The sequence below is a fragment of the Palaemon carinicauda genome, unplaced genomic scaffold (genome assembly GCF_036898095.1).
Source record: "Palaemon carinicauda isolate YSFRI2023 unplaced genomic scaffold, ASM3689809v2 scaffold69, whole genome shotgun sequence".
In the NCBI taxonomy this organism is placed as follows: domain Eukaryota; kingdom Metazoa; phylum Arthropoda; class Malacostraca; order Decapoda; family Palaemonidae; genus Palaemon; species Palaemon carinicauda.
In genome coordinates, this window is record NW_027171971.1 from 108210 (window position 1) to 131866 (window position 23657).

General features: G+C 45.8%; 1 protein-coding gene and 1 long non-coding RNA gene across 3 annotated transcripts in view; both read right to left on the reverse strand.

Moving 5' to 3' along the window:
* Window positions 1–23657, reverse strand: part of LOC137637362 (uncharacterized) — a 268617-nt gene that overhangs the window by 101251 nt on the left and 143709 nt on the right. The gene's annotated exons all lie outside the window — the stretch shown is intronic.
* LOC137637367 (uncharacterized) lies at window positions 9254–23366 on the reverse strand. Its single transcript, XR_011043592.1, has 3 exons — window positions 23287–23366; window positions 13118–13276; window positions 9254–10581 (listed from the first exon to the last, which is right to left on the reverse strand). It is a non-coding gene; the product is annotated as an uncharacterized lncRNA (long non-coding RNA).

Genomic DNA, 23657 nt, shown 5'->3' on the forward strand with positions numbered 1-23657 from the left:
TATATTACGGAGCACAGAGATCAGAAACATGGCCGATGGTACAGAAAAATGTTGAGACCTTTAAAAAATGGTTCATAATGCAAAGATTCATGAGAGGCATATGGTAAGATGATCACAATACAAACGATAAACTGGGGAAAACACGGCAGAGAACACAAAAGTGAGATGGTCTAGGCTTGGAATGAAAAGGGTGAGAGAAAACTTGTCATCGAGGCAGTAGATATATAAATTGATACATAAAAGTAAAGAAATAAAACCAGAAGGAACGTCCATAAAATTCATAGAATATAAGACAAACCAAGAAACCAGGCATGTGTTTAAGATGACATTACAGAACAGAGGTGATGGGGGAGAGAACAAATTTCTTAAGAGGAAAGCCAACACCTATTTGACATAAAATGTTCCTAATTTTGTTCAATCATTTACCCGTACAATCGCAAGTTATGGCTATTGCATAAACGTATAGGTATCTATACTATAAAAAAAAAAATATATCAAATTTTCAGTCTACCATTAGTGTGTATGTGCTCATGCGAGACCTTTAGAATGTAACAAAGTATCAGTAACATTACTATTAATACTATTATTATCAAAAGTATTAGTTTCACTTTATCATTATTGGATCAAACATAAGTATAAAATTACATTACTTAAACTGTCATAACTGCTATGTCTAGTTTAAGATTTGCACATCTAAACTATAGGCATTAAATTCAAAAAACAAAAACAAAAAAACAAGGTAAAAAAACAGTATACATAATCAAATGTAGTTTATGACAACTTTCCAGCTAAATCATTTAATTAGTAAACATGGAACAAAAAGTCCATTTCAATCATAACTGCCTGCAAGATTTGGAATAAACTGTATTTCCTACGCCGTGTTTTGATTTTTTTATTATCCTGTAGAAACGGGCGAAAGTATTTTTTGGAAGGATGAAATGCAAAGTCGACTAATGATATGTAAACCGAATGTTAAAATAAACCTGAAAATCCTAATATGAAAATTTAGTAAAGACGAACTGGAAAAAAAACTGACCTATCTTGAAATAGATTTTTTAAGTCACATAAATATTGCTAGCTAGTGATCACACTAATTGGCAGTTTTTGTTCAATTTTGTCTATTAGCAATATTGAGTTATGAATTTAATTTTTTGGATAGCAATTTTCAAAGTTTATTTCTACATAAAGAGCTTGAGGGGGGGGAGTCGGTGGTAAAAATGATAAACAATAACTGGAAACTATCAGTTCTCAACTTCTGTCGAAAGGACTGAAAACTACGAAGCTGGTGGTCACTAACTTGAAACATTATTATTCAATATATCTTGAAAGATATCTCTTTTATAGATTCTTGAAGGGCTTAAAATTAGTCTACTTTGCATTTCAAAGTGTTTATAATGTAGTCCTATTATTATTCTTATTACTTGCTACCCTAATTGGAAAAGCAGGATGATATAAGCCCAAGGGTTCTAACATGACAAATTCGTAGATAATTTGTATTTTTCCTAACTATACAAACCTTAGCTATTTAATATGGGTTATTACTTTCAGTGTAGCTGAAATGACGAGCCATTAGAATTTTAACGAGGGTTTACTACCCCACCGCTAGTTAGCAGGGGGTAGGGAGGGTAGCTTGCTACCCCTCCCCCCTTAACACACACCTGTGCTTGAGCTCACTTTGCTTAGAGGTAGGACTTGAAGGGGGATAGGGCTGGCGGGCAAGTTTGATTAAATAGCTAAGGTTTGTATAGTTAGGAAAAATACAAATTACCTACGAATTTGTCATTTGTTCCGTAACTGACATACAAAACACGCTATTTAATATGGGTGACTCACCCGTTAGGAAGGGTGGAAAGTCCCAACCAGTACTGGCTTTTGGCTTTGCCCAGGGACTCAGTATCTGAGTGTGTCAGCACTGAACAATAAGGAGTCCCTGCACCTCGCTAGAACCTTGCTACACAAGGGCTGCAGCCTACATAAGCTGTGTGTAAAGGTATGAAGTGTGACTCGTTCTAGGAAGTTGACCTGTAGTCCTTTAGATGGAAACTTTAGGCTAGGACTCTCCCAATACCACCTCGTAAGGGTATGGGAACGTGACAGTATTAGCTTAATACTAGGAACACAAGGAAACATGGTTTACCTTGCAGTGGTTGAGGTCAGCTATTTAGAGAACCCAGGATGCTGCTTTCCCCAAGAGAAGGGATGATGAAGAAAAGAATAAGGGCCAGTCAAACCTTTTCATTCATGCAGACTAAAACCGGGTAACAATGCCCTCAACCTTCTGCTACTTGTCCATTAAGGAGCCTGAGGTTTAGACCAGCTGTTGTGCAGCCTCCACAGGGCCGATAGAGAACGTATCGAGCCTCCTGTGGGTCACGTCTTGCAGGTAGTGGGCTGTGAAGGTTGTCTGATGCTTCCACACCCCAGCTTGAAAAACCTGCGTCACTGAAAAATTTCTTTTGAAAGCCAGGGACGTAGCTATGCCCGACATCATGTGCTCTAGGGCGAAGTGACGGATGAGGATCTGGATTCAAGGCCAGATGAATCACCCTACGAATCCATGCCGAGATGGTGTTCTTGGTGACCCTCCACTTTAGTCCTCCCTGTGCTGACGAATAATGCTGGCACATGAGGACGGACTGCAGCTGTTCTTTCAAGATATGACTCAAACTCCTTACAAGGCATAGTAAGAGATGGTCTGGGTCATCTGTTACAGAACGGAGACTAGAAATCCGGAAGGAGTCGAATCGAGGATCCATTACTCCAGGATTCTGAGTCTTAGCAATACACTCAGGGACGAAGCTGAACGTTACCTTTACCCATCCCCTTGAATGGGCGATGTCATACGAGAGACCATGAAGTTCGCTGACTCGCTTGGCCGAGGCCAAAGCTAGCAGGAATACCGTCTTCCAGGTTAGGTGGCGATCTGATGCCTGGTGTAATGGTTCATAGGGAGGTCTCTTAAGAGACCTGAGAACTCGAACCCCGTTCCAAGGGGGAGGTCTCACTTCCGACTGAGGGCAGGTAAGTTCATAACTACGTATGAGTAGAGAAAGTTCCAGCGATGAAGAAATGTCCATTCCTATCAGCCTGAAGGCTAGACTTAAGGCTGAGCGATAGCTTTTTCACTGCCGAGACTGAAAGGCGCATTTCTTCTCGCAAATACACGAGGAACTCCGCTATTGTTGGAATAATGGCATCGAGTTGAGAGATACCCCTTCCATGACACCAACCACAGAAGACTTTCCACTTTGTCTGGTAGACTGCTGCGGATGACTTTCACAGATGTCCAGACATCCTCTCTCAACGAGGAGATGCTGGATAGTCTCCAGGCATGAAGTCGTAGCGGAGCTACGGCTTTGTGGAAGATGTTGGAATGTGGTTGTCTGAGCAGGTCTTGCCGTGGAGGGAGTTCTCTTGATAGTTCCGTTAGGAGTTCCAGAAGGTCCGGAAACCATTCTGTGTGATGCCATAGCGGAGCTATGAGGGTCATTGAGAGATTGACCGATGTTCTGGTCTTGTTGAGAACCCTCCTCATCAGACAGAACGGGGGAAAGGCGTAAACGTCCATGTTTTCCCACCGTTGTTGGAAAGCATCTTGCCAGGGAGCCTTGGGATCTGGGACTGGGCTGCAGTACAACGGAAGCTTTAAGTTCAGGGCTGTTGCGAACAGATCCACAGTCGGAGAACCCCACAAAGTCAGGACTTTGTTGGCTACTAGATGATCCAAAGACCACTCGGTACTCACTATTTGAGACGCTCTGCTCAGATTGTCGGCGAGCACATTCCTTTTGCCTGGAATGAAGCCTGCCGATAGTGGAATCGAGTGGGCTTCGGCCCATCTCAGTATCTCTACTGCAAGATGGGATAGCTGCTTCGAAAAGGTACCTCCTTGTTTGTTGATGTAAGCCATTACTGTGGTGTTGTCGCTCATCACCACCACAGAGTGACCCGCCAGGAATTGTTGGAACTGTTGAAGGGCCAGGACGACGGCCTTCATCTCTGGGAGATTTATATGGAGGTACTTTTCTGATTCTGACCACAGGCCTGAGGTCGTGTGGTGCAGTACGTGGGCCCCCCACCCTTTCTTTGAAGCGTCCGAAAACAGCATCAAATCCGGGGGGAGGACGAGAAGATCCACTCCTCTTCATAGGTTCTCGTCTGTCGCCTACCACTGGAGGTTCGTCCGTTCCGCAGGTCCCACAGGGATCAAGACGTCCAGGGAATCGTAACCTAGATTCCACCGGGACTTGAGTCGCCACGGGAGGGATCTCATCCTGAGGCGACCGTTGGGAACTAGACGATCCAATGATGAAAGGTGACCGAGGAGACGTAACCACGATTGGGCTGGAAGTTCTTCTCGTCTGAGAAAAGGGCTTGCGACCTTCCTCAGCCTTGCTATCCTGTCGTCTGATGGGAAGGCTTTGTGGAGATTGGTGCCTATAATCATGCCTAGATATACCAGTCTTTGCGTAGGGAGTAGAGAAGACTTCTCGAGATTTACCAGGATCCCCAGATCTTGGCAAAGTCTCAGAAGTTTGTCCCGGTGTTGAAGAAGGGATGACACCGAGTCTGCTAGGATCAACCAGTCGTCCAGATAACGAAGGAGACGGATGCCGATCCTGTGTGCCCACGAAGATATTAGGGTGAACACTCTGGTGAAAACCTGTGGTGCTGTGGAGAGACCGAAGCACAGCACCTTGAACTGGTACTCTTTGTTGTCTAGGCTGAATCTTAAGTACTCCCTTGAAGACGGATGGACTGGGATCTGGAAGTACGCGTCCTTTAGATCCAGTGTACACATGAAGTCTTGCGGTCTCACTGCTAGTCTGACCGTGTCTGCCGTCTCCATGCTGAACGGAGTTTGTTTGAAAAACTTGTTCAGGGCTGAGAGGTCGATGACAGGTCTCCAGCCTCCAGATGCCTTCTTTACAAGAAAGAGTCGACTGAAGAAGCCTGGAGACCCGTCGAGGACCTCTTGGAGAGCGCCCTTCTTCAACAGGGTCTGGACTTCTGCCCGAAGGGCTTGGCCTCTTGCCGATCCCATGGTAAGGGAGGTCAATGACACTGGATTCGTCGTCAGGAGAGGTAGAGATGTTGTGAACGGGACGCGATATCCCTGACTGATTATGGAAATCGTCCAGGAATCGGCCCAGAGTTGCTGCCACCTGTCAGCACAAGTTTGCAGGCATCCCCCCACTGGTGGACATGCAGGGGGACTGCCAATCCTAGCGTTTGCGGCCTCGGCTGCTCCCTCTAGGATTTTTGCTTCCTCTGGAGGACTTTTTGCCTTTCGTATCCTTGACAGGAAAGGGCTTAGACACCACTGTCTTCGTTGCTGCCGTTGGTTTCGTGGTCTTGGTCGGACGGGACTGCTGGGGTGCTGGAGGCTTATAGGGCTTCGATGTCAAAGCCAAATGAAGGAGGGAGTCTTGGTGGGACTTCCTCCACCTCTCAGTGGCCTGTTCCACATCATTAGGCTCAAACAGGTTTGTTTCTTCTAAGGAAGAATGTCTGAGCCTATTGATCTTGGTCCTAAGGACCTTCTGATGGAACCTCTCAGCCACCGCGTCCCGACGTTTCAGGATGGTGTTTGCCCACAAGTTCGAGACTTGGTGGGTCAGAAACTCGATCGTGTGAGTGCCTGAGAGAAGGAACGTCTCCATAGCTTTCACGGTACGTTCTTTGGAGAAATCCTCCGAGCGTATCAGGATACTTAAGGTCACTAACCAGATGTCAACGTGGCTTGCATAGCACACTTCGCAACCTTCTCCTGGTTAAGGATCTCGGTTGCCAAGATCGAGACCTGCCGGTTGGAGTCTCTCTCAAGAGGGATTCCCCTGGTAAGCTCTCCCAACGAATGGTGGAGAGGAAGAGCTAAACAAGGCGCCTCCAAGATCTCAAAGTACCTCCTCTGCTGTACGCGAGGAGGTGGGAGAAGCTTGTTGCCGGCACTGGAATGGTTGGAGGAGGACAACTCGGAGAGCTGTACAGCAATCTTGTCCCTGGTACTCTTAACCCCCTGAGACCAGGGCAGAGCCGCACTGGCCTTGGAAGGTTTTTGAGTGCCAAATACGCGGTCCAAGACCATGTCCTTGCCCTCTCGAAGAGGGATCTCTGGGTCGGCAAACCCATCGAGAGCCCTCATTAGAGTCAGAACTTGCCAAAACGAATGCTCTGACTCTTGTAGTTCTCCTCCTGACGATGGGCTTGCAGCAAAGTCTCCTGTCCCCAAAGGCCCTTCTTGGGAGATTCGCGGACGTCCTCCGAGTGGCTAGTTGGCTCCGTCCTAAGTCTTGTAGAGGACTTTGGTACCGTCTTCAAGTCCTTCGACTCCTTCCTGGGAATGATGATGGACTCCAACATAGACGGTGGCAAGTTCTTTCCAGCCCCTACTCGGGAAGACTTCTCAGCGCGAGGTGGGGTTTCCTCCATGGGTGCGATGGGGGAACGTCTCACCTCACGTGATTCCCCTGAGGACGGGAAGTACTCGTCTGACAGGGAAGGAGAAAAAGTCTGAGCGGGTGAAGGAACCTACCTCAAAGGCTTGCGTGGAGTCAACTTAGCTCTCGGAGTAGCTACCTCGTCCGGAACTCCTCTTTTTCTCTTCAGAGGAGTAGAAACAGCCAAGGATCTGTGACATAATTCAGAGAGAACAGGCTTGAAAGCCCGCATAACCGCTCTGATTAGTGCACCGAACCATGGTTGTTGACCGACAGTCGCGCAGTCAGACACTCCCTCTGGAGGTACAGGGATCGACGGATCCCTGGGAGGAGTTCCCAAAGGTGGGTTCGCCTGAAAAGAAAGAGGGATCCTGGACCTTTCTGGATGTTTCCCTTCCGCCGCAATGCGCGCTGTTATGCGTTTGTAGGGAAGGGAATGCAGCAATGGCGACCTTGCCGTGCGTTGTCCAGCAGCCTCGCGCGCACGAGGGTATTGACGCTCGTGTGGGGGCGCGTAATGGTGCTCGCGCCATGGAGAATACCCGGGGGAGATTGCTGATGCGCGTGTAATAGCAAGGGCGCGCAGGAGAATGATGGCGCGTAGGAGCGAGTGCGGGTGACTGTGGGTGCACAGGAGAGTGCACAGGAGACTGATGGCGAGCGTGGGCGAATGTTCGCGCGCAGGATCAGGGCGTTGAACACTCGGGTGAGAGTTCGCACACCCCAGCAGATGTCGTAGGGCGCGCACACGCAGGAGAGATACCCCTGGTGCACGGTTGAAGCTTGTGCGTGCATCTTGTGGGCACGCGTCAGCATGGTGGCTGTCAACTACAAGAGAAAATGGGCGCGTGCACGTATCCTCCTGGGCGCCAGGAGACTGCGCGTTGGCGCGCTGGAGACAGCTGTTGGCGCATAGGAGAAGTCACCTTCGACTTCCCAACAGCACCCAGATCTGAAGATCATGGGCGCGCAGGAGAAAAGATCGCTGTGCGTGGGTGCTGGCGAGCGGGAGAGCGCTGGCACGCAGGAGATTGCTGTCGTATAGGAGAGCGCTGGCGCGCTGGAGAGCGCTGATGCGCTGGCGTGCAGGAGAGCGCTGGCGCGCTGGAGAGCGCTGATGCGCTGGCGTGCAGGAGAGCGCTGGCGCGCTGGAGAGCGCTGATGCGCTGGCGTGCAGGAGAGCGCTGGCACGCAGGAGATTGCTGTCGTATAGGAGAGCGCTGGCGCGCTGGAGAGCGCTGGCGCGCTGGAGAGCGCTGATGCGCTGGCGTGCAGGAGAGCGCTGGCGCGCTGGAAAGCGCTGATGCGCTGGCGTGCAGGAGGTTGATGGCGCGCAGGTGAGCACTGGCGCACTAGCTTAGGCAAAGCCTGGCGCGCATGCCCATCATCAGCATGGCGCGTGAGGAACGTATGCGCGCGATGGCGCTTACACCCTTGATGCCCCGTATTAGAGTTCGATGCCTGACGAGCATGTAAGTCAGGTTTCGTAGGCGCGTAGCGCGCATCAGCCTTCAGGAACGGCGACGGCAGGTCAGCAGGTCTGTCGGGTGGAAGGTCGACGTGTCCTTTGAAAGGACGACCTTCCACCGAAGGGGATCGCGAACGATCCGCTGAGAGGTCCAGGACCAGAGCAGGAACAGTCGGTGATCGCTGACGAGGCTCCTCTGCGGCGGACTGCAACGAAGATGAGGAACCAAATAGGCGCCTCCTCACCGCAGGTGAAGGAAGGCCTCTCTGGCGAAGGGAAAGGTGAGCCTTGCGACGAATACGCCCTCTGGGGGCCGTTGGATCAGCAAGCTGACCTTCTGCAGTCCTCCGAAGAGGAGTCTCTGTAAGTGAACTCCCCCGAGGGAGAGAAACACTAGCAGGAGAGACTGTTGGACTTAGTTTCTCCCTCGTTGGTCGAACAGGAACGGGAGAAACTAAGCCTTTAGCTACTGCGGGATTTGAAGAGGCAGAGGTATTAGGAGATACCACATTGGATACCTCTGACACCATAACGTCGACAATCGACAGAGGATCAACCTCTGCCAGAGTCGGCGATTGCTTGACAGCGGCACCCAATCGGATGTAGTCAAGTACTGTTATGCTTCCTTGGAGGGCGAACCCTCGAGCCCCAAGGAAGACCAAAGCTGCAAAAGATTTGTTAGTGCCACATCCTCCCCCGGGGGGGAGAGGTGGAGCTGCCTCGCTAGGGGAGGCAACGCCATCTCTCGAACCCCGAGCTTGGAAAACAGTACCATGGTCTACGCTACCACTCGACGGTCTCTCGAAAGAGACCGAACGAGTGGGAGCTTCGGAGGAGGTTTGGGCATCTGAAGAAGAGTCCTTGGGTTTTTCTTCTTTCAAAAAAACCTTCGAAGGAGAAATATCCCGCCTGGACTTGTTACGTTGCTGCGAAAACCTCTCCCACTGGGAGGTAGACCACGCCCTACACTCACCACACTTATTATCTCTGTCACACCATTGGCCTCTACAGCAAGGGCAAAGGGTGTGAGGGTCTGTCTCGACCGCTGACATGAATGTTCCGCAGGGGCGGTCGGGTAATCCAGGGCAGGTGCGCATAATCGCAGAGGCCAACTTCACACACAAACCTGTCACGAAGAGAAAGCAAAAAAAGCATTAAAGGCTGCCAATGAGCGGCAAGAATGAGAGCAGACACGTCCAACTACCATCCGAGCCGAGAGCAAAGTGAGCTCAAGCACAGGTGTGTGTGGGTGTGGGGAGGGGGGGTGTTAGCAAGCTACCCTCCCCTACCCACGCTAACTAGCGGTGGGATAGTAAACCCTCGTTAAATTTTAATGGCTCGTCATTTCAGCTACGCCGAAAGTAATACCCCTATTAAATAGCGTGGTTTGTATTTCAGTTACGGAACAAAAGACATTTAATAGATCGTAAGTTTCTGTCCAACAAGTTAAGATGAGAATCGGCAGCAGAAGACCAGACAGAAGAAAAATACTCGAAACAAGGTAGAATGAAAGAATTAAAAAACATTTTTTAGAATAGATTGATCACCGAAAAGACACAGACCTAGTGTGTTTCTCAAAAGTAAATTTGCTGTCAAGAATCACACCTAAAATCTTAAAAGTCATTCAAAGTTAAAGAAACATTATCAATACTGAAATCTGGATGTTGAGGAGCCACCGTCCTTGACCTACTTACAATCATACTTTGTTTTGTTAGGATTCAACTTCATTCCCCATAATTTACACCATGCACTAATTTTAGCTAGATCTCTATTAAGGGATTCCACCCACCCCAGATCTACATTCAGGAAATAGAATTGATGCAAAGAGAGTAGCATCATCTGCATATGCAACAAGCTTGTTTTCTAGGCCAAACCACATGTCATGTATATATAGTATGAAAAGCAATGGGCCAAGAGCACTACCCTGTGGAACACCGGATATCACATTCCTATACTTACTATGGTGCCCATCAACAATAACTCCTTAACCCTTTAACCCCCAGGCTATTTGGAAATTTCCAACCCTTAACCCCCAGGGTTTCTTTTCAAGCACATTTTGCAATATATATTTTTAAATTGTTCTAACGGCCTTAATTTTCCTCATAGAGAGGTCAGGTTGGTCTCTTTCTCTTGGAAAATGTCTGAAGTTTCTCAAAAAATTATCAAAAATATGCAAAAAAAAAAATGTAAACAGCAGTTTTTTGCAAGGACGTACCGGTACGTCCATGGGGGTAAAGGGATGAGTTTCGTGAAACGTACCAGTACGTCCTTTGGGGGTAAAAGGGTTAATACAATACAAGGGATCTATGGTCGTGGTTCAATCACGCCCCAGTTTTCTATACCGACACTCAAAGAGTGAGCGAGCTCTTCTCATCTTGTGACAATGTATCATTAAGGTTTTTTTCTCTTCTTTCACTTCATGGACTTCATGACATCGTACACGCCGCCTGTCTCATATGTCTTGAGCCGCGGTGAAAACGGTGTGGGCCAGGGGTGTGTGTGCGTGGCCGTTGCAAAGCCACGACCACCCAAAACAATATACCCAGCTACTGGCATTCTGTCGTTTCCGCCACCCTTCTTCATCTCTTTCTCAGGAGGCTAATGGCTAATGACAGAACCCAATACTCGGACACGAGTGGGCGCCGACGACAACGACGACGACACGCCGGGAACCTGAAATGAAGCTGTGAATTAGAACCGATACAATTTTGTAACCTTTAAACTACTTAAACTAAATTATTATTTAAGAACCTAAAAAAGAAAAAATATACAAATACCACTATCAGTCAATCTTTTTTAGCGAGGCAGATTTGCACCGACTCGCAGCGGTGCCCCTTTAGCTCGGAAAAGTTTCCTGATCGCTGACTGGTTGGACGAGATAATTCTAAACAATCAGCGATCGGGAAACTTTCCCGAGCTAAAAGGGCACCGCTGCGAGTCGGTGCAAATCTGCCTCGCTTAAAAAAAATTGACTATAGATATTTCTACCCTAATGCAATGCTTATGGAATTCTAATCATAATCATCCATATTTCTTATACTAATATCATCATTATAGATATTAATACATACATACACACATACATATACCAAGGCGCTTCCCCCAATTTTGGGGGGTAGCTGACATCAACAAATGAAACAAAACAAAAAGGGGACCTCTACTCTCTACGTTCCTCCCAGACTGACAAGGGACTCAACTGAGTTCAGCTGGTACTGCTAGGGTGCCACAGCCCACCCTCCCACATTATCCACCACAGATGAAGCTTCATAACGATGAATCCCCTACTGCTGCTACCTCCGCGTCATCCAAGGTGACTGGAGGAAGCAGCAGGGCCTACCGGAAATGCGTCACAATCGCTCGCCATTCATTCCTATTTCTAGCATGCTCTCTTGCCTCTCTCACATCTATCCTATCACCCAAAGCTTTCTTCACTCCATCCATCCAACCAAACCTTGGCCTTTCTCTTGTACTTCTCCCATCAACTTTTGCATTCATCACCTTCTTTAGCAGACAGCCATTTTCCATTCTCTCAACATGGCCAAACCACCTCAACACATCCACTCTAGCTGCTAACTCATTTCTTACACCCGTTCTCACCCTCACCACTTCGTTCCCAACCCTATCTACTCGAGATACACCAGCCATACTCCTTAGACACTTCATCTCAAACACATTCAATTTCAGTCTCTCCATCACTTTCATTCCCCACAACTCCGATCCATACATCACAGTTGGTACAATCACTTTCTCATATAGAACTCTCTTTACATTCATCCCCAACCCTCTTATTTTTTACTACTCCCTTAACTGCCCCCAACACTTTAACTGCCCCCAACACTTTGCAACCTTCATTCACTCTCTGACGTACATCTGCTTCCACTCCACCATTTGCTGCAACAATAGACCCCAAGTACTTAAACTGATCCACCTCCTCAAGTAACTCTCCATTCAACCTTTTACCACCTTCCCTTCTCGTACATCTCATAACCTTACTCTTACCCACATTAACTCTCAACTTCCTTCTCTCACACACACTTCCAAATTCTGTTACTAATTGGCAAAGCTTCTCTTCTGTGTCTGCTACCAGTACAGTATCATCCGCAAACAAAGTTATTAATAATGTCATTATTATTATCAATAAACAATATGATCGTCAAATATTTCCACAATGGACATTAGGCATTCCAGAGGCCAGTCCTAAGGGATCCAAGCAATATCAAAAGAAGATGAAAAGCTTATTGGAAAGTAACCAAAATAGCAAAGGGACGGAAAGCCGTGCAGCTTGAGAAAAGTCACCATGAAAAAACCCCACTCGAGTGACATCTACATTTGTAAACGGCAGTAACCTATCACCCGAACTCGTTTGAGTCACTCGTCTTCTGGGAGGAACATAGAGAGGAAATGTCCCCCTTTTTTTTCATTTGTTTGATGTCGGCTACACCCCAAAATTGGGGAAGTGCCTTGGTATATGTATGTATGTACTTCCAGCCGAACAGACATGCAAGAAACGCTATCAATTTGTCTTCGATGGAAATGCAATTTTAATCCAAGATTATGAAAAAATGCTTTTTTCATAAAAACTAAACAGAGTTTGAGCCACTAAAAGACATATGTATAAAACTCAACACACACGGAACCAATGATTTTCAGTGTCTAGCATAACACCAACTCGACTCCTTTCAGTCTTTGTTTTCTTCCCCTCACTCATTTCTTCCTGTCCTGACTTTTTTCAAACATATTTGTACCTTTCTTAACTCAATGATAATAGAAGCAACTAAATAATGCTATGAACTTTAGTGTAAAACAGGAAATAAAGGATCTTTTACACAGATTTAAGATCAGCGAAATGATTACATGGTAGTAATAAATGTAGTATACAATCATTCAAATTATATTAAAAAATAAAAGATTCTCAAATGGAACCTCATTTTTACTACTTTATAATAATCATTGCCATCATCTCCTACGCCTAATGACGTAAAGGGCCTCGGTTAGATTTCGCCAGTCGTCTCTATCTTGAGCTTTTCAATCAACATTTCTCCATTCTTTGCAATCTATAACTTAAAAATCTAATAGTGATGCTAAGAATAGATCCACTTACTTCTCAGTCAACTCATAATAAAGAAAGTGTCTCTTGTGGATTAGTGTACAGTAGACAATTGATTTACAAAATTTTCTCAGCCTTTCTTAATGAACTTTTACCCCTTACTTTTGTATTCCATCACTGGAAGGGCCAATTCCTATTGTGTCGTCATCATAGACAACAGGTTTTCTTGCTTGCTATAATTGAAACTGCCGGGATTTTGCTGAAGCCTCTTGGGGGACTGCTTTGCCGATTCATTTTGCTGGCAATTCTTATAGTTGAAACCTGAAATGAAAGAAAAATCTCAAGTCACATGCCACTCCATAACTAATTTTCATGTTGGGTCAGGATTCATGATTGAAACAAATTTACATGCTTATTGAATATACTAGATTACTGAAGAAGATCGGTACTATGTAGTTTCTAATAGAACTAGGTTTTTTCGGTGCTCTTCCAAAATGAGATCAGCCAATCTATGACACTCATCTGCTATTTATGGCAAAAGCAATTTGAGGAACATAATAAACATAATATAAATTATAGGTAATTAAGATAATTTAATACTGATCCATGCGACTGGCGAGCGCAACACATTCACGTACCGCAGTGAGTATACGTTTATTTGCGAGAGAAGCAAGCCACGGCCAAGGAAAAAATATTAGAATGACGGCAAATAATGATGTTTATGATTGGATCATGTTAAATGAGTAGACAATAAAACTGGGAGTGTTAACAAGCTCATTTCTCAAGTATAATGATTAAAAAATGACAATTTGGAAAAATGTTATTTTTATTAGTAAAATAAATTTTTGAATATACTTACCCGATAATCATGTAGCTGTCAACTCCGTTGCCCGACAGAATTCTATGGAGGGATACGCCAGCTATCACAATACTAGAAGGGGGTGTACTTACAGCGCCACCTGTGGCCAGGTACTATAGTACTTCTTGTTGCCACCTCCTCAATTTTTCCTCGGTCCACTGGTTCTCTATGGGGAGGAAGGGAGGGTCAATTAAATCATGATTATCGGGTAAGTATATTCAAAAATTTATTTTACTAATAAAAATAACATTTTTCAATATTAAACTTACCCGATAATCATGTAGCTGATTCACACCCAGGGGGGTGGGTGAAAACCAGTGTACAAGATTAAAGGATAGCTAAGTATCCCATATTTCATATAACAGTTATCTCAAATAACAATGAAATAATAAGTACCTGGTAAGGAAGTCGAATTGAACCGTTACTCTGCCTCTTTTTTAAGTTCGTCTTCCTTACTGAGCGCAGCGTTCCTCTTGGAGGCTGAATCAACTCAAAGGTGCTAAAGTATATAGGGCTGCAACCCCTACTAAAGGACCTCTACACAACCTCTAACCCAGGCGCTTCTCAAGAATGAATTGACCACCCGCCAAATCAAAAAGGATGCGGAAGGCTTCTTAGCCTACCGTAACAACCATAAAAACAACAATAAAAGCATTCAAGAGAAAGGTTAAAAAAGGTTATGGGATTAAGGGAATGTAGTGGCTGAGCCCTCACCTACTACTGCACTCGCTGCTACGAATGGTCCCAGGGTGTAGCAGTTCTCGTAAAGAGACTGGACATCTTTAAGATAAAATGATGCAAACACTGACTTGCTCCTCCAATAGGTTGCATCCATTATGCTCTGCAGAGAACGGTTTTTATTAAAGGCCATCGAAGTAGCTACGGCTCTTACTTCGTGGGTCCTTACCTTCAGCAACGCAAGGTCTTCCTCCTTTAAGTGAGAATGGGCTTCTCTAATCAGAAGCCTTATATAATACGAAACCCCGTTTTTGGACATGGGCCTCGAAGGTTTCTTGATGGCACACCATAAGGCTTCTGACTGTCCTCGAATAGGTTTAGACCTATTAAGATAATACTTGAGAGCTCTGACAGGGCAAAGAACTCTCTCTAGCTCGTTACCTACCATGTTGGAGAGGCTAGGTATTTCAAACGATCTAGGCCAAGGACGTGAAGGAAGTTCATTCTTAGCTAAGAATCCGAGCTGAAAAGAACATGTTGCAGATTCGGTCGTGAAACCAATGTTCTTGCTGAAGGCGTGAACCTCACTGACTCTCTTAGCTGTTGCAAGGCAGACGAGAAAAAGAGTCTTGAGGGTAAGGTCCTTGAAGGAAGCTGACTGGAGAGGTTCGAACCTAGGTGACATAAGGAACCTTAAGACTACGTCTAGGTTCCAGCCTGGAGTGGATAGACGACGCTCTTTAGAAGTCTCAAAAGACTTAAGGATGTCTTGAAGGTCCTTGTTGGAAGAAAGGTCCAAACCTCTGTGGCGGAGAACTGAAGCCAACATACTCCTGTACCCTTTAATCGTAGGGGCTGAAAGGGATCTCTCATTCCTAAGATGTAATAGGAAGTCAGCTATTTGGGTCACAGAGGTATTGGTAGAGGATACTGCATTGGCTCTACACCAGCTCCGGAAGACTTCCCACTTAGATTGGTAGACTCTACGAGTGGAAACCCTTCTTGCTCTGGCAATCGCGCTGGCTGCCTCCTTCGAAAAGCCTCTAGCTCTAGCGAATCTTTCGACAGTCTGAAGGCAGTCAGCCGAAGAGCGTGGAGGTTTGGGTGCAACCTGTCTACGTGAGGTTGACGTAGAAGGTCCACTCTTAGAGGGAGAGTCCTGGGGACGTCGACTAGCCATTGAAGTACCTCTGTGAACCATTCTCTTGCAGGCCAAAGGGGAGCAACCAGCGTCAGCCGTGTCCCTTCGTGCGAGATGAACTTCTGAAGGACTTTGTTTATTATCTTGAACGGTGGAAATGCGTAAAGGTCGAGATGGGACCAGTTCAGCAGAAAAGCATCCACATGAACTGCTGCTGAGTCTGGAACTGGGGAACAGTACAGCGGAAGTCTCTTGGTCATGGAGGTGGCAAACAGATCTATGGTAGGCTGACCCCACAAGGTCCAAAGTCTGTTGCACACACTCTTGTGGAGGGTCCATTCCGTGGGAATGACCTGATCCCTTCTGCTTAGGCGATCTGCTGAGACGTTCATGTTGCCCTGAATGAACCTCGTGACTAAAGTGAGGTTTTGACTTCTTGACCAAATGAGGAGGTCCCTTGCGATCTCGTATAGGCTCCTCGAATGGGTCCCTCCTTGCTTGGAGATGTAAGCCAAGGCTGTGGTGTTGTCTGAGTTCACCTCCACCACCTTGCCTAGCAGGAGGGACTTGAAGTTCAGCAGGGCTAAATGAACTGCTAGTAGCTCCTTGCAGTTGATGTGGAGCGTTCCCTGTTCCTCGTTCCACGTTCCCGAGCATTCCTGTCCGTTCAAGGTCGCACCCCAGCCCGAGTCCGATGCATCTGAGAAGAGATGAAGATTGGGGGTCTGAATAGCCAACGATAGGCCCTCCCTGAGAAGGAGATTGGTCTTCCACCACAAGAGAGTGGTCTTCATCTCTTTGGTGACTGGGATAGAGACTGCTTCGAGAGTCAAACCCTTGTCCCAATGAGCTGCAAGATGGAATTGAAGAGGGCGGAGGTGGAGTCTCCCTAGCTCGACAAACAGGGCCAGTGATGAAAGGGTCCCTGTGAGACTCATCCACTGTCTCACCGAGCAACTGCTCCTCTTCAGCATGCTCATGATGCAATCTAGGGCTTGGCTTATCCTTGGGGCCGATGGAAAAGCCCGAAAATCCTGACTCCGAATCTCCATTCCCAGGTACACAATGGATTAGGAGGGAATGATCTGAGACTTTTCTATGTTGACTAACAGACCCAGTTCTTTGATTAAGTCCAAAGTCCAGTTGAGATTCTCCAGACAGCGACGACTCGTGGAGGCTCTCAACAGCCAGTCGTCTAAGTAAAGGGAGGCTCTGATGTCCGATAAGTGAAGGAATTTTGCTATATTCCTCATCAGATGCGTAAACACCATAGGAGCTGTGCTTAGGCCAAAACACAGGGCTTGGAATTGGTAGACAACCTTTCCAAAAACGAATCTCAGGAAAGGTTGGGAGTCTGGATGAATAGGAACGTGAAAGTAGGCATCTTTCAGGTCCAACGAGACCATCCAGTCCTCCTGCCTGACCGCTGCTAGGACCGACTTCGTCGTCTCCATCGTGAACGTCTGCTTGGTGACATACGCATTGAGCGCGCTGACGTCCAGCACCGGTCTCCAACCTCCTGTCTTCTTGGCCACCAGAAAGAGACGGTTGTAGAAGCCCGGGGATTGATGGTCCCGGACTATAACCACTGCCTTCTTCTGTACAAGGAGCGACACCTCCTGGTGCAACGCTAGCCTCTTGTCCTCTTCTTTGTAGTTGGGAGAGAGGTTGATGGGAGATGTGGTCAGAGGGGGTTTGCGGCAGAATGGTATCCTGTAACCCTCCCTCAGCCAACTGACAGACTGGGCGTCTGCACCTCTCTTTTCCCAGGCTTGCCAGAAGATCTTGAGTCTGGCTCCTACTGCTGTCTGGAGATGCGGAGAGTCAGTTTTTCCCTTTAGAAGCCTTGGAACTTTTCCTAAACTTGCTCCTGGAAGAGTCTGGACGGGAGCTTCCTCGGCTGGGGGCTCTACCACGAAAGGGCGGTATGAACCTCGTAGCAGGAGTATCAGCCACTGGGGTGCGATAAGACCTGGGGACTGAGGTAGCAACCTTAGTCTTACGAGCCGATGAGGCCACAAGATCATGAGTGTCCTTTTGTATCAGGGCAGCAGACAAGTCCTTAACAAGCTCTTCGGGAAAAAGGAACTTCGAGAGCGGAGCGAAGAGGAGTTGAGACCTTTGACAAGGTGTGATGCTGGAGGAAAGGAAGGTACAAAGCTGCTCCCTTTTCTTAAGAACCCCTGACACAAACATCGAAGCAAGCTCGCCAGATCCATCTCTAATGGCCTTATCCATGCAGGACATTAAGTGCATGGCAGAATCCTTGTCCGCAGGAGAGGTCTTCTTGCTGAGGGCCCCCAGGCACCAGTCTAGGAAGCTGAACATCTCGAATGCTCTAAAAACACCCTTCAGGAAGTGATCAAGGTCTTAGAGCGCCTCATTGCTGTTCTACGAGGAGAGTCTACCAGACTTGAGAAGTCAGCCTGGGCAGAGGCAGGTACTCCCAAGCCTGGTTCCTCTCCTGTGGCATACCAAACGCCCGCTTTAGAAGTGAGCTTAGTCGGAGGAAACATGAACGAAGTCTTTCCAAGTTGTTGCTTAGACTGCAACCACTCCCCTAAAATCCTTAACGCTCTCTTAGAGGACCTTGCTAAGACGAGCTTAGTAAAGGTAGACTTAGCTGGCTGCAAGCCCAGCGAAAACTCAGATGGCGGAGAGCGGGGGATAGCAGAGACAAAGTGGTCTGGGTATACCTCCCTAAAAAGAGCCAAGACCTTACGAAAGTCAATAGAAGGTGGAGAAGACTTGGATTCATCCACGTCTGATTAGGGATCCAGGTGTGCAGCCTCATCATCAGACACCTCATCACCAGAGTGTAGCGAAGAGATCGGTAAGGTATGCTGAACAGCAGAGTCAGCACGAGCTGGAACAACAATATTTGTGGTTTCCTCTTCAAGACTCTGTTGAGGGAACACCTGAGGCTCAGTCTGCAAAGGCTGATCAAAAGAAGAAGCAGAAGGTAGGCGCATGGGTGGAGGAGGCTGACTCCTGGCATGAGTGGCTGAACTCAAGGGTTGCGCTTGCTGAGTGGTTGGCGGATGCGCAGTAGCAAGTTCCTGAGGAACGAGTTGAGGTTCCTGAGGTGTGAGCTGTGAGCGATGAGGTAGTGGCTGCGCAGAACGCAGTAAATGTCTCGCGAGTTGAGGTTCCTGAGGCGCAAGGCTAAGGTGTTGAGGTGCTTGCCTTGAGGAGGGTTGAGCTCGCTGCAGCGAGAGCTGAGGAGACTGACTCATGGATGGGAGAGGTTGTTGTACCTCAAGAGAGTGTTGCCTCACTGGTGGAACTGCAAGTGGAAGCGGAGGAAGTAAGGTATAAGCCTCCTGTTCCCATTGCTGAGGTTGCCTTAAGGAAGGCGGAGGGAGCTGCACACCACTGGAAACAGTAAACTCAGAACGTGGTAAGGTATCCTGAGGAGCCTCAACATCGTACGCCTGGCAGGCAGTACTGCGGTCAGGCGGAGCGATCGCAGGAGGAGGCGTAACCTTCTCAGCCTGACACTCACGCATCAAGACCGTAAGTTGTGACTGCATGGACTGCAGTAGAGTCAACTTGGGGTCGGCAGACACTAAGGTCTGCTGAGGTAAAGCCTTAACAGCAGAGATCTGTTGCGGCAGAACCTTACTCCTCTTAGGCGGAGTGCATTCAACTGATGACTGCGGCGAGTCAGAGCTGATCCAATGACTGCCGCCCGGTTGAGTTATTGAGGTCTGGACTCTGCGTTTGAGTGGTCTTGAGACCTGAGTCCAGCGTTTCTTCCCTGACAATTGATCAGCAGACGAGTAAAAGACGGGCTCAATCGTCTGCAGGTGGGAGTGACGGTCTCTGGAAGACACGCCCGCAACCACCGAGGATACTTCTGTGCGCCGATCAAGGCCTGCCGAACCCTTTTGCCCTTCGACATTGCTTCTCCCCTGGGCTTGGGAGCTTGCAAGAGGTCCCGGACTGGGAGGACGACTGGCACGCACAGAAGTATCCTCACGCACCACACTGACACTGACACTAGCACTTGGCACTGCACTGACACTAGCACTCGTCACAGCACTGGCACTAATACCACCCACTGCACTCTTGACCCTAAGTTCCTTGACTTCGGCCATAAGAGACTTATGATCACTAACCACTGACTCTACTTTGTCGCCTAAGGCCTGAATGGCACGCAAAACAACAGACATATCAGGCTGAGGGCAAAAAGTAGGTTCGGGGGTAGCCACTACAGGGGTAGGAAAAGGTAGGGGATCATGAGGTGAGGAAAAAAGTGAAGAGTGAGAAGAACTCCTCCTAACTCTCCCTCTCTCTAACTTGGTTGAATACTTAAGAAGACGGACAAAATCAAGTTCCGAAAGTCCGGCGCATTCCTCACATCGATTTTCTAACTGACAGGGCCTTTCCCTACAGTCAGAACAAGCGGTGTGAGGATCTACCGAGGCCTTCGGAATACGCCTATTACAAGACCTACATCGTCTATGGGTGGGGGCTTGTGAAATGTCAGACATCTTGAATCAAAAGAGTTAGCCAAGTGGGGTTTCAAAATCAAGCAAAAGATCGTTAACCGTTAATCAGGACTAAATAATAGCTATCTAAGCTAATATAGAAGTTTTCCAGTAAAGCGACAGCCGAAATCTGAGAGAAATACTTCACCAAAAGCCGTGAAAATACTCCAAGATCATAAGCGTATCCCAGAACGTCTTGCCGGAAGCACGACAGAGGAAAAATTGAGGAGGTGTCAACAAGAAGTACTATAGTACCTGGCCACAGGTGGCGCTGTAAGTACACCCCCTTCTAGTATTGTGATAGCTGGCGTATCCCTCCATAGAATTCTGTCGGGCAACGGAGTTGACAGCTACATGATTATCGGGTAAGTTTAATATTGAAAAAGCAGTTTTTTGCAAGGACGTACCAGTGCGTCCATGGGGGTAAAGGGATGAGTTTTGTGAAACGTACCAGTACGTCTATGGGAGGTAAAAGGGTTAAATTATATAATATTCTTTCATTACAATAAAATAAAATAAAAAAAATTAAAGAATATTCAATTAAAACCATAAAAGTTGAATGTAATTATAAAAGTTAGATAGTTTTCAGAAGACCTGCTTCTGAAATAAATCTAAAAATACCACTTGCATAGTAAGACACATCATGTCCAAGAATCTTGGCAAGGATGAACCTTCCACCCTCACCTCGAGCCTCAATCAAATATCTATTCCTTAAGTTGTTATAATTGGGGCATTCGGTCAACAAATGCCTCACTGTTAAAGGTACGAAACAGTCTTCACAATACGGTTGATGTTGGCCCTTCAGCAGAAACTCGTGTGTCAACCGAGTATGACCAATACCAGCCAAGCTGAAAGTTAACTACTATTAAAGGACGAGGGTGTACATTCGCGCAGGAGCATATGAATGCGTGTATTTATGGACATGTGGATACTAAAATTTTAGTTTGCGAGCCAGCTCCCAGAAAAAATGAAACTCGTAAACCGTGGTACCATTGTAATTGGAAAACTATGGAAAAATGTCCCTGAACGGCATGAAATTCATGAATTTGTGCCCTATGGCCAAGTGATGAAGGCAGAAGGTCATTTTGCGCCAATGTATTACTGAAGGGAAACAGCCGCAGCTACATTTCTCTTGCTTGAGGGTACACTCGGGTACACTTCTATCTTATTTCTCTTCCTTGTTTCGTTAAAGTTTTATAGTTTATATCTATATTTCAATGTTGTTACTGTTCTTAAAATATTTTAATTTTCCTTGTTTCCTTTCCTTACTGGGCTATCACCAAAATCGCAAAGAACTGCGTTTCACGAAGGGGTTCTTTCCAATATGCTAGTTAATAGGTATACAATAGGGTTGGGGAATGTTAGAGCGCCCCGCAGGAAGAAAGGGATTAAAACAATGGTAAAATTATAGAATAAGGTTTTTTATAGTTTATATATGACATATCTGTTTTGTGTTGTTACTGTTTTTAGAATGATTTATTGTTAATTTTTTCTGATCATTAATTTATTTCCTTATTTTCTTTCCTCACTGGGCTATTTTTCCCTGTTGGAGCCCTTGGGCTTATAACATCTTGCTGCTCCAACTAAGGTTGTAGCTTGGCTAGTAATAACAATAATAATAAAACAGTTTTGTAAAAAATAAGACAATGTATTTTATGGTCTTTTGAATGGCTTTGATAATGATTTCTGGCAAAAAATCCAGTTTTTCTGTAATGGTGGGTTGACCACCATAATTTTCTTATCTAACCTATCATTTATAACACCATGAATAAAAGAAGAGCTTTAATTACACTCTACAATGTTAGCCAATATTGAAAAAAAATAATTATGATGTTTAGATTATAAAACGTTGGGTCATTTATTCTATATAAACAAGTAACCTGGTGTATATATGAAGACGACCATGCTAAATAACTACTTTATTTTCAGCCTTATCGCTAAGATTACAGCAGTCTAAGGGGAGTCACATAGGGGCATTAGTCCCCATTAGGTATATAAATAATGGAACTACTTGTAGGTTAAATTAGGTAAGGAAGTTTAGGTTAGGTGTTCCAAGTACGTATGTGTTCCTGTCCGTTATTATACAAAGACTCCCAAGTAACTTACGACTGAAACCCCACTTATCAGGTTATGTGTGTAGAACGTTGGAAAAGTTTAGGTTAGTCGATGTCCATTTTTGAAGAACACGTGAGGAACTGGCCGCTGATATACAAAGGCTCCAAACGTTGAGTCACTAGGCCTGCCACTCGCATGAATAATAAGAATTCTTCCCATCTATCTGTCGTCACCGACACTAATAAGTGTATTTACAAGTGTTCAATGAACTAACGCTAAATATTCACTTTCGGGTCTTTGTTTCGCTCGCAAATAAAAATGATTTCATGGCTTTTCTGTCCTGGTAAGCAGTACACGTTGCGCTATGCAAGTTAACCGAGAGGGTGAGTATTAAGGTGGACAAAAATTTTTGGGGGGTGTATGTATGATACCGGCCAGCTGTCTGTTTGATTACGGCTATGTAAGGGGGGTAGCAGTGGGGCATTAGCCCCCTGTTAGTTAAGTAGGTAAGGACATGTCTTGTAGGTTAGGTTAGGGGGGAAAGTTTAGGTTAGTTGATGTTCATTTTTAATCCGCACATACTGCCGTATTCTAAGTTAGCCATAATACATACAGGTGGCCCCTGTCGTACATAAACCCCGACAAAACCCTACACCATAAATAGCATCACTAACTCCCTGTATGTCATTCATGCTTCACTGTATGATGAATAAGAACACAATTTTAGCCTTTTATAGATAAATAGAGAGATTTAGAAGCCCTTGGGCAAATTTCGATAGGCAAGTACGATGTCCTAGGTTGGGTCAATGTGAAAAATTTTGATTTACGAAATTGTATACAAAAAAACGATATAAAACTTAAAATTATGAGCGTGCAAACTCCCAAATACAATTAATTATAATTAAATACAATATTTAATCAGATATCAGTATTTATTTTAACCGTAAAGTGTAGAAATCTAACAACGCTACCGTAAGCTACAGGTGGCTGCAATAAAGTACATGAAATTAGTTATTTCCCGTATTAATTACACTTAAAACCCGATCTAAACACTGAAAGTAAGTTAATACAATCTAGTAATTACTATAAATCATAGTTAACTTACTGTAATAGGTAGATATTATCCTATTTTTGAGTAATTTCCGTCACAACTCACTACCTTCCACAAAGATTGGGCGGGTAAACACAGTGTTGCCAGTTGGGTTAGTGTAAAATTCCCTAAAACTCTTGATCAAAAATCCCCATTTCCAGAAATATATTTTCTTCTAATACAAAAAATCCAAAAAAATACTCGCTATACTTCATGTAATTATAAATAAACTAATTGCAACAATATAGAGGTTTACTCATCTCTGTTTCTTCATAGATACATGTATAGAATATAGTCGTTAGTCATCCAAAATCCCCAAACCTAAGGATAAATTCCCAAAATGTAGGGATAAGTCTCCAAATCTAGGGTATAAATCCCCATATCTG